The sequence below is a fragment of the Camellia sinensis genome, unplaced genomic scaffold, assembly GCF_055761805.1.
Source record: "Camellia sinensis isolate YWXY unplaced genomic scaffold, ASM5576180v1 Unanchor4, whole genome shotgun sequence".
NCBI lineage: Eukaryota > Viridiplantae > Streptophyta > Magnoliopsida > Ericales > Theaceae > Camellia > Camellia sinensis.
In genome coordinates, this window is record NW_028129277.1 from 90,944 (window position 1) to 107,816 (window position 16,873).

Below are 16,873 nucleotides of genomic sequence, written 5' to 3' on the forward strand. Positions count from 1 at the left end.
TTGCACGCATTTTATCGCGCTATCTTGCGCACCTCATGGCGCAGTTTTGTGCACACTACTTCCATTTTTCATGCATTTTATCGCGATATCTTGTGCACCTCGTCGCACTGTTTTGTGCACATTACTTGCATTTTGCACACATTTTATCGCGCTATCTTGCGCACCTCATTGCGCAGTTTTGTGCACACTACTTGCAATTTGCATGCATTTAATCGTGCCATCTTGCGCACAAAATTGCGCAGTTTTGTGCACACTACTTGCATTTTGCATGTATTTTATCGCGCCATCTTGTGCACCTCATCGCGCAGTTTTGTGCACACTACTTGAATTTTGCAAGCATTTTATCGTGCCATCTTGCGCACCACATTGCACTGTTTTCCGCACATTGCTTGCATTTTGCATGCATTTTATCGCGCTATCTTGCACACCTCATTGCACTGTTTTAGGTACATTACTTGCATTTTGCACGCATTTTATCGCCCTATCCTGCGCACCTCATTGCACTGTTTTGTGCACATTACTTGCATTTTGCATGCATTTTATCGCGCTATCTTGCGAACCTCCTCGCGCTGTTTTCTGCACATTACTTGCATTTTGCATGCATTTTATGGAGCTATCTTGCGCACCTCACTGCACTGTTTTACGCACATTACTTGCATTTTGCACGCATTTTATCGCGCTATCTTGCGCACCTCATTGCGTAGTTTTGTGCGCACTACTTGCATTTTGCATGCATTTTATCGCGCCATCTTGGGCACCTCATTGCGCTGTTTTGTGCACAATACTTGCATTTTGCATGCATTTTATCGCGCTACCTTGCGAACCTCGTCGCGCTGTTTTCTGCACATTACTTGCATTTTGCATGCATTTTATCGCGCTATCTTGCGCACCTCATTGCGCTGTTTTAGGTACATTACTTGCATTTTACACGCATTTTATCGCGCTATCTTGCGCACCTCATTGCGCAGTTTTGTGCACACAACTTGCATTTTGCAAGCATTTTATCGCGCCATCTTGCGCACCTCATTGCGCAATTTTGTGCACACTACTTGCATTTTGCATGCATTTTGTCGCGCTATCTTGCGCACCTCATCGCACTATTTTGTGCACATTACTTACATTTTGCACGCATTTTATCGCGCTATCTTGCGCACCTCATTGCGCAGTTTTGGGCACACTACTTGCATTTTGCATGCATTTTATCGCGCCATCTTGCGCACCTCATTGCGCAGGTTTGTGCACACTACTTGCATTTTGCACTCATTTTATCGCGCTATCTTGCGCACCTCAATGCCCTGTTTTGTGCACATTACTTACATTTTGCACGCATTTTATCGCGCTATCTTGCGCACCTCATGGTGCAGTTTTGTGCACACTACTTCCATTTTTCATGCATTTTATCGCGATATCTTGTGCACCTCGTCGCACTGTTTTGTGCACATTACTTGCATTTTGCACACATTTTATCGCGCTATCTTGCGCACCTCATTGCGCAGTTTTGTGCACACTACTTGCATTTTGCATGCATTTTATCGCGCCATCTTGCGCACCAAATTGCGCAGTTTTGTGCACACTACTTGAATTTTGCATGCATTTTATCGCGCCATCTTGCGCACCACATTGCACTATTTTCCGCACATTGCTTGCATTTTGCATGCATTTTATCGCGCTATCTTGCGCACCTCACTGCACTGTTTTAGGTACATTACTTGCATTTTGCACGCATTTTATCGCGCTATCCTGCGCACCTCATTGCACTGTTTTGTGCACATTACTTGCATTTTGCATGCATTTTATCGCGCTATCTTGCGCACCTCCTCGCGCTGTTTTCTGCACATTACTTGCATTTTACATGCATTTTATAGCGCTATCTTGCGCACCTCACTGCACTGTTTTACGCACATTACTTGCATTTTGCACGCATTTTATCGCGCTATCTTGCGCACCTCATTGAGCAGTTTTGTGCACACTGCTTGCATTTTGCATTCATTTTATCGCGCCATCTTGGGCACCTCATTGCGCTGTTTTGTGCACAATACTTGTATTTTGCATGGATTTTATCGCGCTTCCTCGCGAACCTCGTCGCGCTGTTTTCTGCACATTACTTGCATTTTGCATGCATTTTATCGCGCTATCTTGCGCACCTCAATGCACTGTTTTAGGTACATTAGTTGCATTTTGCACCCATTTTATTGCGCTATCTTGCGTACCTCATTGCGCAGTTTTGTGCACACAACTTGCATTTTGCATGCATTTTATCGCGCCATCTTGTGCACCTCATTGCGCAGTTTTGTGCACACTACTTGCATTTTGCATGCATTTTGTCGCGCTATCTTGCGCACCTCATCGCACTATTTTGTGCACATTACTTACATTTTGCACGCATTTTATCGCGCTATCTTGCGCACCTCATTGCGCAGTTTTGGGCACACTACTTGCATTTTGCATGCATTTTATCGCGCCATCTTGCGCACCTCATTGCGCAGTTTTGTGCACACTACTTGCATTTTGCACTCATTTTATCGCGCTATCTTGCGCAGCTCAATGCCCTGTTTTGTGCACATTACTTACATTTTGCACACATTTTATCGCGCTATCTTGCGCACCTCATGGCGCAGTTTTGTGCACACTACTTCCATTTTTCATGCATTTTATCGCGATATCTTGTGCACCTCGTCGCACTGTTTTGTGCACATTACTTGCATTTTGCACACATTTTATCGCGCTATCTTGCGCACCTCATTGCGCAGTTTTGTGCACACTACTTGCATTTTTGCATGCATTTTATCGCGCCATCTTGCGTACCAAATTGCGCAGTTTTGTGCACACTACTTGCATTTTGCATGTATTTTATCGCGCCATCTTGTGCCCCTCATCGCGCAGTTTTGTGCACACTATTTGAATTTTGCATGCATTTTATCGCGCCATCTTGCGCACCACATTGCACTGTTTTCCGCACATTGCGTGCATTTTGCATGCATTTTATCGCGCTATCTTGCGCACCTCATTGCACTGTTTTAGGTACATTACTTGCATTTTGCACGCATTTTATCGCGCTATCCTGCGCACCTCATTGCACTGTTTTGTGCACATTACTTGCATTTTGCATGCATTTTATCGCGCTATCTTGCCTACCTCCTCGCGCTGTTTTCTGCACATTACTTGCATTTTGCATGCATTTTATAGCGCTATCTTGCGCACCTCACTGCACTGTTTTACGCACATTACTTGCATTTTGCACGCATTTTATCGCGCTATCTTGCGCACCTCATTGCGCAGTTTTGTGCACACTACTTGCATTTTGCATTCATTTTATCGCGCCATCTTGGGCACCTCATTGCGCTGTTTTGTGCACAATACTTGTATTTTGCATGCATTTTATCGCTCTTCCTTGCGAACCTCGTCGCGCTGTTTTCTGCACATTACTTGCATTTTGCATGCATTTTATCGCGCTATCTTGCGCACCTCATTGCGCTGTTTTAGGTACATTACTTGCATTTTACACGCATTTTATCGCACTATCTTGCGCACCTCATTGCGCAGTTTTGTGCACACAACTTGCATTTTGCAAGCATTTTATCGCGCCATCTTGCGCACCTCATTGCGCAATTTTGTGCACACTACTTGCATTTTGCATGCATTTTGTCGCGCTATCTTGCGCACCTCATCGCACTATTTTGTGCACATTACTTACATTTTGCACGCATTTTATCGCGCTATCTTGCGCACCTCATTGCGCAGTTTTGGGCACACTACTTGCATTTTGCATGCATTTTATCGCGCCATCTTGCGCACCTCATTGCGCAGTTTTGTGCACACTACTTGCATTTTGCACTCATTTTATCGCGCTATCTTGCGCACCTCAATGCCCTGTTTTGTGCACATTACTTACATTTTGCACGCATTTTATCGCGCTATCTTGCGCACCTCATGGTGCAGTTTTGTGCACACTACTTCCATTTTTCATGCATTTTATCGCGATATCTTGTGCACCTCGTCGCACTGTTTTGTGCACATTACTTGCATTTTGCACACATTTTATCGCGCTATCTCTCGCACCTCATTGCGCAGTTTTGTGCACACTACTTGCATTTTGCATGCATTTTATCGCGCCATCTTGCGCACCAAATTGCGCAGTTTTGTGCACACTACTTGAATTTTGCATGCATTTTATCGCGCCATCTTGCGCACCACATTGCACTGTTTTCCGCACATTGCTTGCATTTTGCATGCATTTTATCGCGCTATCTTGCGCACCTCACTGCACTGTTTTAGGTACATTACTTGCATTTTGCACGCATTTTATCGCGCTATCCTGCGCACCTCATTGCACTGTTTTGTGCACATTACTTGCATTTTGCATGCATTTTATCGCGCTATCTTGCGCACCTCCTCGCGCTGTTTTCTGCACATTACTTGCATTTTGCATGCATTTTATAGCGCTATCTTGCGCACCTCACTGCACTGTTTTACGCACATTTCTTGCATTTTGCACGCATTTTATCGCGCTATCTTGCGCACCTCATTGCGCAGTTTTGTGCACACTGCTTGCATTTTGCATTCATTTTATCGCGCCATCTTGGGCACCTCATTGCGCTGTTTTGTGCACAATACTTGTATTTTGCATGGATTTTATCGCGCTTCCTTGCGAACCTCATCGCGCTGTTTTCTGCACATTACTTGCAATTTGCATGCATTTTATCGCGCTATCTTGCGCACCTCAATGCACTGTTTTAGGTACATTACTTGCATTTTGCACCCATTTTATTGCGCTATCTTGCGTACCTCATTGCGCAGTTTTGTGCACACAACTTGCATTTTGCATGCATTTTATCGCGCCATCTTGCGCACCTCATTGCGCAGTTTTGTGCACACTACTTGCATTTTGCATGCATTTTGTCGCGCTATCTTGCGCACCTCATCGCACTATTTTGTGCGCATTACTTACATTTTGCACGCATTTTATTGCGCTATCTTGCGCACCTCATTGCGCAGTTTTGGGCACACTACTTGCATTTTGCATGCATTTTATCGCGCCATCTTGCGCACCTCATTGCGCAGTTTTGTGCACACTACTTGCATTTTGCACTCATTTTATCGCGCTATCTTGCGCACCTCAATGCCCTGTTTTGTGCACATTACTTACATTTTGCACACATTTTATCGCGCTATCTTGCGCACCTCATGGCGCAGTTTTGTGCACACTGCTTCCATTTTTCATGCATTTTATCGCGATATCTTGTGCACCTCGTCGCACTGTTTTGCGCACATTACTTGCATTTTGCACACATTTTATCGCGCTATCTTGCGCACCTCATTGCGCAGTTTTGTGCACACTACTTGCATTTTTGCATGCATTTTATCGCGCCATCTTGCGCACCAAATTGCGCAGTTTTGTGCACACTACTTGCATTTTTGCATGCATTTTATCGCGCCATCTTGCGCACCAAATTGCGCAGTTTTGTGCACACTACTTGCATTTTGCATGTATTTTATCGCGCCATCTTGTGCCCCTCATCGCGCAGTTTTGTGCACACAACTTGAATTTTGCATGCATTTTATCGCGCCATCTTGCGCACCACATTGCACTGTTTTCCGCACATTGCGTGCATTTTGCATGCATTTTATCGCGCTATCTTGCGCACCTCATTGCACTGTTTTAGGTACATTACTTGCATTTTGCACGCATTTTATCGCGCTATCCTGCGCACCTCATTGCACTGTTTTGTGCACATTACTTGCATTTTGCATGCATTTTATCGCGCTATCTTGCCTACCTCCTCGCGCTGTTTTCTGCAGATTACTTGCATTTTGCATGCATTTTATAGCGCTATCTTGCGCACCTCACTGCACTGTTTTACGCACATTACTTGCATTTTGCACGCATTTTATCGCGCTATCTTGCGCACCTCATTGCGCAGTTTTGTGCACACTGCTTGCATTTTGCATTCATTTTATCGCGCCATCTTGGGCACCTCATTGCGCTGTTTTGTGCACAATACTTGTATTTTGCATGCATTTTATCGCTCTTCCTTGCGAACCTCGTCGCGCTGTTTTCTGCACATTACTTGCATTTTGCATGCATTTTATCGCACTATCTTGCGCACCTCAATGCACTGTTTTAGGTACATTACTTGCATTTTGCACGCATTTTATCGCGCTATCTTGCGTACCTCATTGCGCAGTTTTGTGCACACAACTTGCATTTTGCATGCATTTTATCGCGCCATCTTGCGCACCTCATTGCGCAGTTTTGTGCACACTACTTGCATTTTGCATGCATTTTGTCGCGCTATCTTGCGCACCTCATCGCACTATTTTGTGCACATTACTTACATTTTGCACGCATTTTATCGCGCTATCTTGCGCACCTCATTGCGCAGTTTTGGGCACACAACTTGCATTTTGCATGCATTTTATCGTGCCATCTTGCGCACCTCATTGCGCAGTTTTGTGCACACTACTTGCATTTTGCACGCATTTTATCGCGCTATCTTGCGCACCTCAATGCCCTGTTTTGTGCACATTACTTACATTTTGCACGCATTTTATCGCGCTATGTTGCGCACCTCATGGCGCAGTTTTGTGCACACTACTTCCATTTTTCATGCATTTTATCGCGATATCTTGTGCACCTCGTCGCACTGTTTTGTGCACATTACTTGCATTTTGCACACATTTTATCGCGCTATCTTGCGTACCTCATTGCGCAGTTTTGTGCACACTACTTGCATTTTGCATGCATTTTATCGCGCCATCTTGCGCACCAAATTGCGCAGTTTTGTGCACACTACTTGCATTTTGCATGTATTTTATCGCGCCATCTTGTGCACCTCATCGCGCAGTTTTGTGCACACTACTTGAATTTTGCATGAATTTTATCGCGCCATCTTGCGCACCACATTGCACTGTTTTCCGCACATTGCTTGCATTTTGCATGCATTTTATCGCGCTATCTTGCGCGCCTCATTGCACTGTTTTAGGTACATTACTTACATTTTGCACGCATTTTATCGCGCTATCTTGCGCACCTCATTGCGCAGTTTTGTGCACACTACTTGCATTTTGCATGCATTTTATCGCGCCATCTTGCGCACCACATTGCGCAGTTTTGTGCACACTACTTGCATTTTGCATGCATTTTGTCGCGCTATCTTGCACACCTCGTTGCACTATTTTGTGCACATTACTTACATTTTGCACGCATTTTATCGCGCTATCTTGCGCACCTCATTGCGCAGTTTTGTGCACAATACTTGCATTTTGCGTGCATTTTGTCGCGCTATGTTGCGCACTTCATTGCACTGTTTTGTGCACATTACTTGCATTTTGCTTGTATTTTATCGCGCTATCTTGCGCACCTCACTGCACTGTTTTATGCACATTACCTGCATTTTGCACGCATTTTATCGCGCTATCTTGCGCACCTCGTTGCGCAGTGTTGTGCACACTACTTGCATTTTGCATGCACTTTATCGTGCCATCTTGCGCACCTCATTGCGCAGTTTTGTGCACACTGCTTGCATTTTGCATGCATTTTATCGCGCTATCTTGCGCACCTCATTGCCCTGTTTTGTGCACATTACTTCCACTTTGCACGCATTTTATCGCGCTCTCTTGCGCACCTCATGGCGCAGTTTTGTGCACACTACTTCCATTTTTCATGCATTTTATAGCGATATCTTGCGCACCTCGTCGCACTGTTTTGTGCACATTACTTGCATTTTGCACGCATTTTATCGCGCTATCTTGCGCACCTCATTGTGCAGTTTTGTGCACACTACTTGCATTTTGCATGCATTTTACCGCACCATCTTGCGCACCTCATTGCGCAGTTTTGTGCACTCTACTTGCATTTTGCATGCATTTTGTCGCGCTATCTTGCGCACCTCATCGCACTATTTTGTGCACATTACTTACATTTTGCACGCATTTTATCGCGCTATCTTGCGGACCTCATTGCGCAGTGTTGTGCACACTACTTGCATTTTGCATGCATTTTATCGCGCCATCTTGCGCAACTCATTGCGCAGTTTTGTGCACACTACTTGCATTTTGCACGCATTTTATCGCGCTATCTTGCGCACCTCATTGCCCTGTTTTGTGCACATTACTTACATTTTGCACGCATTTTATCGCGCTATCTTGCGCCCCTCATGGCGCAGTTTTGTGCACACTACTTCCATTTTTCATGCATTTTATCGCGATATCTTGTGCACCTCGTCGCACTGTTTTGTGCACATTACTTGCATTTTGCACACATTTTATCGCGCTATCTTGCGCACCTCATTGCGCAGTTTTGTGCACACTACTTGCATTTTGCATGCATTTTATCGCGCCATCTTGCGCACCAAATTGCGCAGTTTTGTGCACACTACTTGCATTTTGCATGCATTTTATCGCGCTATCTTGCGCACCTCATGGCCCGGTTTTGTGCACAATACTTACATTTTGCACGCATTTTATCGCGCTATCTTGCGCACCTCATTGCGCAGTTTTGTGCACACTACTTGCATTTTGCATGCATTTTATCGCGCTATCTTGCGCACCTCATTGCACTGTTTTAGGGACATTACTTGCATTTTGCACGCATTTTATCGCGCTATCTTCCGCACCTCGTTGCGCAGTTTTGTGCACACAACTTGCATTTTGCATGCATTTTATCGCGCCATCTTGCGCACCTCCTTGCGCAGTTTTGTGCACACTACTTGCATTTTGCATGCATTTTGTCGCGCTATCTTGCGCAACTCATCGCACTATTTTGTGCACATTACTTACATTTTGCACACATTTTATCGCGCTATCTTGCGCACCTCATTGCGCAGTTTTGGGCACACTACTTGCATTTTGCATGCATTTTATCGCGCCATCTTGCGCACCTCATTGCGCAGTTTTGTGCACACTACTTCTATTTTGCACTCATTTTATTGCGCTATCTTGCGCACCTCAATGCCCTGTTTTGTGCACATTACTTACATTTTGCACGCATTTTATCGCGCTATCTTGCGCACCTCATGGCGCAGTTTTGTGCACACTACTTCCATTTTTCATGCACTTTATCGCGATATCTTGTGCACCTCGTCGCAGTATTTTGTGCACATTACTTGCATTTTGCACACATTTTATCGCGGTATCTGCGCACCTCATTGCGCAGTTTTGTGCACACTACTTGCATTTTGCATGCATTTTATCGCGCCATCTTGCGCACCAAATTGCGCAGTTTTGTGCACGCTACTTGCATTTTGCATGCATTTTATCGCGCCATCTTGCGCACCACATTGCGCAGTTTTGTGCACATTACTTGCATTTTGCACGCATTTTATCGCGTTATCTTGCGCACCTCATTGCCCCGTTTTCCGCACATTGCTTGCATTTTGCATGCATTTTATCGCGCTATCTTGCGCACCTCATTGCACTGTTTTAGGTACATTACTTGCATTTTGCACGCATTTTATCGCGCTATCCTGCGCACCTCATTGCACTGTTTTGTACACATTACTTGCATTTTGCATGCATTTTATCGCGCTATCTTGCGCACCTCCTCGCGCTGTTTTCTGCACATTACTTGCATTTTGTATGCATTTTATAGCGCTATCTTGCGCACCTCACTGCACTGTTTTACGCACATTACTTGCATTTTGCACGCATTTTATCGCGCTATCTCGCGCACCTCATTGCGCAGTTTTGTGCACACTACTTGCATTTTGCATGCATTTTGTTGCGCCATCTTGCGCACCTCATTGCGCAGTTTTGTGCACACTGCTTGCATTTTGCACGCATTTTATCGCGCTATCTTGCGCACCTCATTGCCCTGTTTTGTGCACATTACTTACATTTTGCACGCATTTTATCGCGCTATCTTGCGCACCTCATGGCGCAGTTTTGTGCACACTACTTCCATTTTTCATGCATTTTATCGCGATATCTTGTGCACCTCGTCGCACTGTTTTGTGCACATTACTTGCATTTTGCACACATTTTATCGCGCTATCTTGCGCACCTCATTGCGCAGTTTTGTGCACACTACTTGCATTTTGCATGCATTTAATCGCGCCATCTTGCGCACCAAATTGCGCCGTTTTGTGCACACTACTTGCATCTTGCATGTATTTTATCGCGCCATCTTGTGCACCTCATCGCGCAGTTTTGTGCACACTACTTGAATTTTGCAAGCATTTTATCGTGCCATCTTGCGCACCACATTGCACAGTTTTCCGCACATTGCTTGCATTTTGCATGCATTTTATCGCGCTATCTTGCGCACCTCATTGCACTGTTTTAGGTACATTACTTGCATTTTGCACGCATTTTATCGCGCTATCCTGCGCACCTCATTGCACTGTTTTGTGCACATTACTTGCATTTTGCATGCATTTTATCGCGCTATCTTGCGAACCTCCTCGCGCTGTTTTCTGCACATTACTTGCATTTTGCATTCATTTTATAGCGCTATCTTGCGCACCTCACTGCATTGTTTTACGCACATTACTTGCATTTTGCACGCATTTTATCGCGCTATCTTGCGCACCTCATTGCGCAGTTTTGTGCACACTACTTGCATTTTGCATGCATTTTATCGCGCCATCTTGGGCACCTCATTGCGCTGTTTTGTGCACAATACTTGCATTTTGCATGCATTTTATCGCGCTACCATGCGAACCCCGTCGCGCTGTTTTCTGCACATTACTTGCATTTTGCATGCATTTTATCGCGCTATCTTGCGCACCTCATTGCACTGTTTTAGGTACATTACTTGCATTTTGCACGCATTTTATCGGGCTATCTTGCGCACCTCATTGCGCAGTTTTGTGCACACAACTTGCATTTTGCAAGCATTTTATCGCGCCATCTTGCGCACCTCATTGCGCAATTTTGTGCACACTACTTGCATTTTGCATGCATTTTGTCGCGCTATCTTGCGCACCTCATCGCACTATTTTGTGCACATTACTTACATTTTGCACGCATTTTAACGCGCTATCTTGCGCACCTCATTGCGCAGTTTTGGGCACACTACTTGCATTTTGCATGCATTTTATCGCGCCATCTTGCGCACCTCATTGCGCAGTTTTGTGCACACTACTTGCATTTTGCACTCATTTTATCGCGCTATCTTGCGCACCTCAATGCCCTGTTTTGTGCACATTACTTACATTTTGTACGCATTTTATCGCGCTATCTTGCGCACCTCATGGTGAAGTTTTGTGCACACTACTTCCATTTTTCATGCATTTTATCGATATATCTTGTGCACCTCGTCGCACTGTTTTGTGCACATTACTTGCATTTTGCACACATTTTATCGCGCTATCTTGCGCACCTCATTGCGCAGTTTTGTGCACACTACTCGCATTTTGCATGCATTTTATCGCGCCATCTTGCGCACCAAATTGCGCAGTTTTGTGCACACTACTTGCATTTTGCATGTATTTTATCGCGCCATCTTGTGCACCTCATCGCACAGTTTTGTGCACACTACTTGAATTTTGCATGCATTTGATCGCGCCATCTTGCGCACCACATTGCACTGTTTTCCGCACATTGCTTGCATTTTGCATGCATTTTATCGCGCTATCTTGCGCACCTCATTGCACTGTTTTAGGTACAATACTTGCATTTTGCACGCATTTTATCGCGCTATCCTGCGCACCTCATTGCACTGTTTTGTGCACATTACTTGCATTTTGCATGCATTTTATCGCGCTATCTTGCGCACCTCCTCGCGCTGTTTTCTGCACATTACTTGCATTTTGCATGCATTTTATAGCGCTATCTTGCGCACCTCACTGCACTGTTTTTCGCACATTACTTGCATTTTGCACACATTTTATCGCGCTATCTTGCGCACCTCATTGCGCAGTTTTGTGCACACTACTTGCATTTTGCATTCATTTTATCGCGCCATCTTGGGCACCTCATTGCGCTGTTTTGTGCACAATACTTGTATTTTGCATGCATTTTATCGCGCTTCCTTGCGAACCTCGTCGCGCTGTTTTCTGCACATTACTTGCATTTTGCATGCATTTTATCGCGCTATCTTGCGCACCTCAATGCACTGTTTTAGGTACATTACTTGCATTTTGCACGCATTTTATCGCGCTATCTTGCGTACCTCATTGCGCAGTTTTGTGCACACAACTTGCATTTTGCATGCATTTTATCGCGCCATCTTGCGCATCTCATTGCGCAGTTTTGTGCACACTACTTGCATTTTGCACTCATTTTATCGCGCTATCTTGCGCACCTCAATGCCCTGTTTTGTGCACATTACTTACATTTTGCACGCATTTTATCGCGCTATCTTGCGCACCTCATGGCGCAGTTTTGTGCACACTACTTCCATTTTTCATGCATTTTATCGCAATATCTTGTGCACCTCGTCGCACTGTTTTGTGCACATTACTTGCATTTTGCACACATTTTATCGCGCTATCTTGCGGACCTCATTGCGCAGTTTTGTGCACACTACTTGCATTTTGCATGCATTTTATCGCGCCATCTTGCGTACCAAATTGCGCAGTTTTGCGCACACTACTTGCATTTTGCATGTATTTTATCGCGCCATCTTGTGCACCTCATCGCGCAGTTTTGTGCACACTACTTGAATTTTGCATGCATTTTATCGCGCCATCTTGCGCACCACATTGCACTGTTTTCCGCACATTGCTTGCATTTTGCATGCATTTTATCGCGCTATCTTGCGCACCTCACTGCACTGTTTTAGGTACATTACTTGCATTTTGCACGCATTTTATCGCGCTATCCTGCTCACCTCATTGCACTGTTTTGTGCACATTACTTGCATTTTGCATGCATTTTATCGCGCTATCTTGCGCACCTCCTCGCGCTGTTTTCTGCACATTACTTGCATTTTGCATGCATTTTATAGCGCTATCTTGCGCACCTCACTGCACTGTTTTACGCACATTACTTACATTTTGCACGCATTTTATCGCGCTATGTTGCGCACCTCATGGCGCAGTTTTGTGCACACTACTTCCATTTTTCATGCATTTTATCGCGATATCTTGTGCACCTCGTCGCACTGTTTTGTGCACATTACTTGCATTTTGCACACATTTTATTGCGCTATGTTGCGCACCTCATTGCGCAGTTTTGTGCACACTACTTGCATTTTGCATGCATTTTATCGCGCCATCTTGCGCACCAAATTGCGCAGTTTTGTGCACACTACTTGCATTTTGCATGTATTTTATCGCGCCATCTTGTGCACCTCATCGCGCAGTTTTGTGCACACTACTTGAATTTTGCATGCATTTTATCGCGCCATCTTGCGCACCACATTGCACTGTTTTCCGCACATTGCTTGCATTTTGCATGCATTTTATCGCGCTATCTTGCGCACCTCATTGCACTGTTTTAGGTACATTACTTACATTTTGCACGCATTTTATCGCGGTATCTTGCGCACCTCATTGCGCAGTTTTGTGCACACTACTTGCATTTTGCATGCATTTTATCGCGCCATCTTGCGCACCACATTGCGCAGTTTTGTGCACACTACTTGCATTTTGCATGCATTTTGTCGCGCTATCTTGCACACCTCGTTGCACTATTTTGTGCACATTACTTACAATTTGCACGCATTTTATCGCGCTATCTTGCGCACCTCATTGCGCAGTTTTGTGCACAATACTTGCATTTTGCGAGCATTTTATCGCGCTATCTTGCGCACTTCATTGCACTGTTTTGTGCACATTACTTGCATTTTGCATGTATTTTATCGCGCTATCTTGCGCACCTCACTGCACTGTTTTACGAACATTACCTGCATTTTGCACGCATTTTATCGCGCTATCTTGCGCACCTCGTTGCGCAGTGTTGTGCACACTACTTGCATTTTGCATGCACTTTATCGCGCCATCTTGCGCACCTCATTGCGCAGTTTTGTGCACACTGCTTGCATTTTGCATGCATTTTATCGCGCTATCTTGCGCACCTCATTGCCCTGTTTTGTGCACATTACTTCCACTTTGCACGCATTTTATCGCGCTATCTTGCGCACCTCATGGCGCAGTTTTGTGCACACTACTTCCATTTTGCATGCATTTTATAGCGATATCTTGCGCACCTCGTCGCACTGTTTTGTGCACATTACTTGCATTTTGCACGCATTTTATCGCGCTATCTTGCGCACCTCATTGCGCAGTTTTGTGCACACTACTTGCATTTTGCATGCATTTTGTCGCGCTGTCTTGCGCACCTCATCGCACTATTTTGTGCACATTACTTACATTTTGCACGCATTTTATCGCGCTATCTTGCGCACCTCATTGCGCAGTTTTGTGCACACTACTTGCATTTTGCATGCATTTTATCGCGCCATCTTGCGCACCACATTGCGCAGTTTTGTGCACACTACTTGCATTTTGCATGCATTTTGTCGCGCTATCTTGCACACCTCGTTGCACTATTTTGTGCACATTACTTACATTTTGCACGCATTTTATCGCGCTATCTTGCGCACCTCATTGCGCAGTTTTGTGCACAATACTTGCATTTTGCGAGCATTTTATCGCGCTATCTTGCGCACTTCATTGCACTGTTTTGTGCACATTACTTGCATTTTGCATGTATTTTATCGCGCTATCTGGCGCACCTCACTGCACTGTTTTACGAACATTACCTGCATTTTGCACGCATTTTATCGCGCTATCTTGCGCACCTCGTTGCGCAGTGTTGTGCACACTACTTGCATTTTGCATGCACTTTATCGCGCCATCTTGCGCACCTCATTGCGCAGTTTTGTGCACACTGCTTGCATTTTGCATGCATTTTATCGCGCTATCTTGCGCACCTCATTGCCCTGTTTTGTGCACATTACTTCCACTTTGCACGCATTTTATCGCGCTATCTTGCGCACCTCATGGCGCAGTTTTGTGCACACTACTTCCATTTTGCATGCATTTTATAGCGATATCTTGCGCACCTCGTCGCACTGTTTTGTGCACATTACTTGCATTTTGCACGCATTTTATCGCGCTATCTTGCGCACCTCATTGCGCAGTTTTGTGCACACTACTTGCATTTTGCATGCATTTTATCGCGCCATCTTACGCACCTCATTGCGCAGTTTTGTGCACACTACTTGCATTTTGCATGCATTTTGTCGCGCTATCTTGCGCACCTCATCGCACTATTTTGTGCACATTACTTACATTTTGCACGCATTTTATCGCGCTATCTTGCGCACCTCATTGCGCAGTGTTGTGCACACTACTTGCATTTTGCATGCATTTTATCGCGCCATCTTGCGCACCTCATTGCGCAGTTTTGTGCACACTACTTGCATTTTGCACGCATTTTATCGCGCTATCTTGCGCACCTCATTGCCCTGTTTTGTGCACATTACTTACATTTTGCACGCATTTTATCGCGCTATCTTGCGCACTTCATGGCGCAGTTTTGTGCACACTACTTCCATTTTTCATGCATTTTATCGCGATATCTTGCGCACCTCGTCGCACTGTTTTGTGCACATTCCTCGCATTTTCCACGCATTTTATCGCGCGATCTTGCGCACCTCATTGCGCAGTTTTGTGCACACTACTTGCATTTTGCGTGCATTTTATCGCGCCATCTTGCGCACCAAATTGCGCAATTTTGTGCACACTACTTGCATTTTGCATGCATTTTATCGCGCCATCTTGTGCACCTCATCGCGCAGTTTTGTACACACTACTTGAATTTTGCATGCATTTTATCGCGGCATCTTGCGCACCACATTGCACTGTTTTCCGCACATTGCTTGCATTTTGCATGCATTTTATCGCGCTATCTTGCGCATGTCATTGCACTGTTTTAGGTACATTACTTGCATTTTGCACGCATTTTATCGCGCTATCTTGCGCACTTCATTGCACTGTTTTACGAACATTACTTGCGTTTATCACGCATTTTATCGCGCTATCATGCGCACCTCATTGCGCAGTGTTGTGCACACTACTTGCATGTTGCATGTATTTTATCGCGCCATCTTGCGCACCTCATTGCGCAGTTTTGTGCACACTGCGTGCATTTTGCATGCATTTTATCGCGCTATCTTGCGCACCTCATTGCCCTGTTTTGTGCACATTACTTACACTTTGCACGCATTTTATCACGCTATCTTCCGCACCTCACGGCGCAGTTTTGTGCACACTACTTCCATTTTTCATGAATTTTATCGCGATATCTTGCGCACCTCGTCGCACTGTTTTGTGCACATTACTTGCATTTTGCATGCATTTTATCGCGCTATCTTGCGCACCTCATCGCACTATTTTTTGCACATTACTTACATTTGGCACGCATTTTATCGCGCTATATTGCGCACCTCATTGCGCAGTTTTGTGCACACTACTTGCATTTTGCATGCATTTTATCGCGCCATCTTACGCACCTCATTGCGCAGTTTTGTGCACACTACTTGCATTTTGTCGCGCTATCTTGCGCACCTCATTGCCCTGTTTTGTGCACATTACTTACATTTTGCACGCATTTTATCCCGCTATCTTGCGCACCTCATGGCGCAGTTTTGTGCACACTACTTTCATTTTTCATGCATTTTATTGCAATATCTTGCGCACCTCGTCGCACTGTTTTGTGCACATTACTTGCATTTTGCACGCATTTTATTGCGCTATCTTACGCACCTCATTGCGCAGTTTTGTGCACACTACTTGCATTTTGCATGCATTTTATCGCGCCATCTTGCGCACCAAATTGCGCAGTTTTGTGCACACTACTTGCATTTTGCATGCATTTTATCGCGCCATCTTGTGCACCTCATCGCGCAGTTTTGTGCACACTACTTGAATTTTGCATGCATTTTATCGCGCCATCATGCGCACCACATTGCACTGTTTTCCGC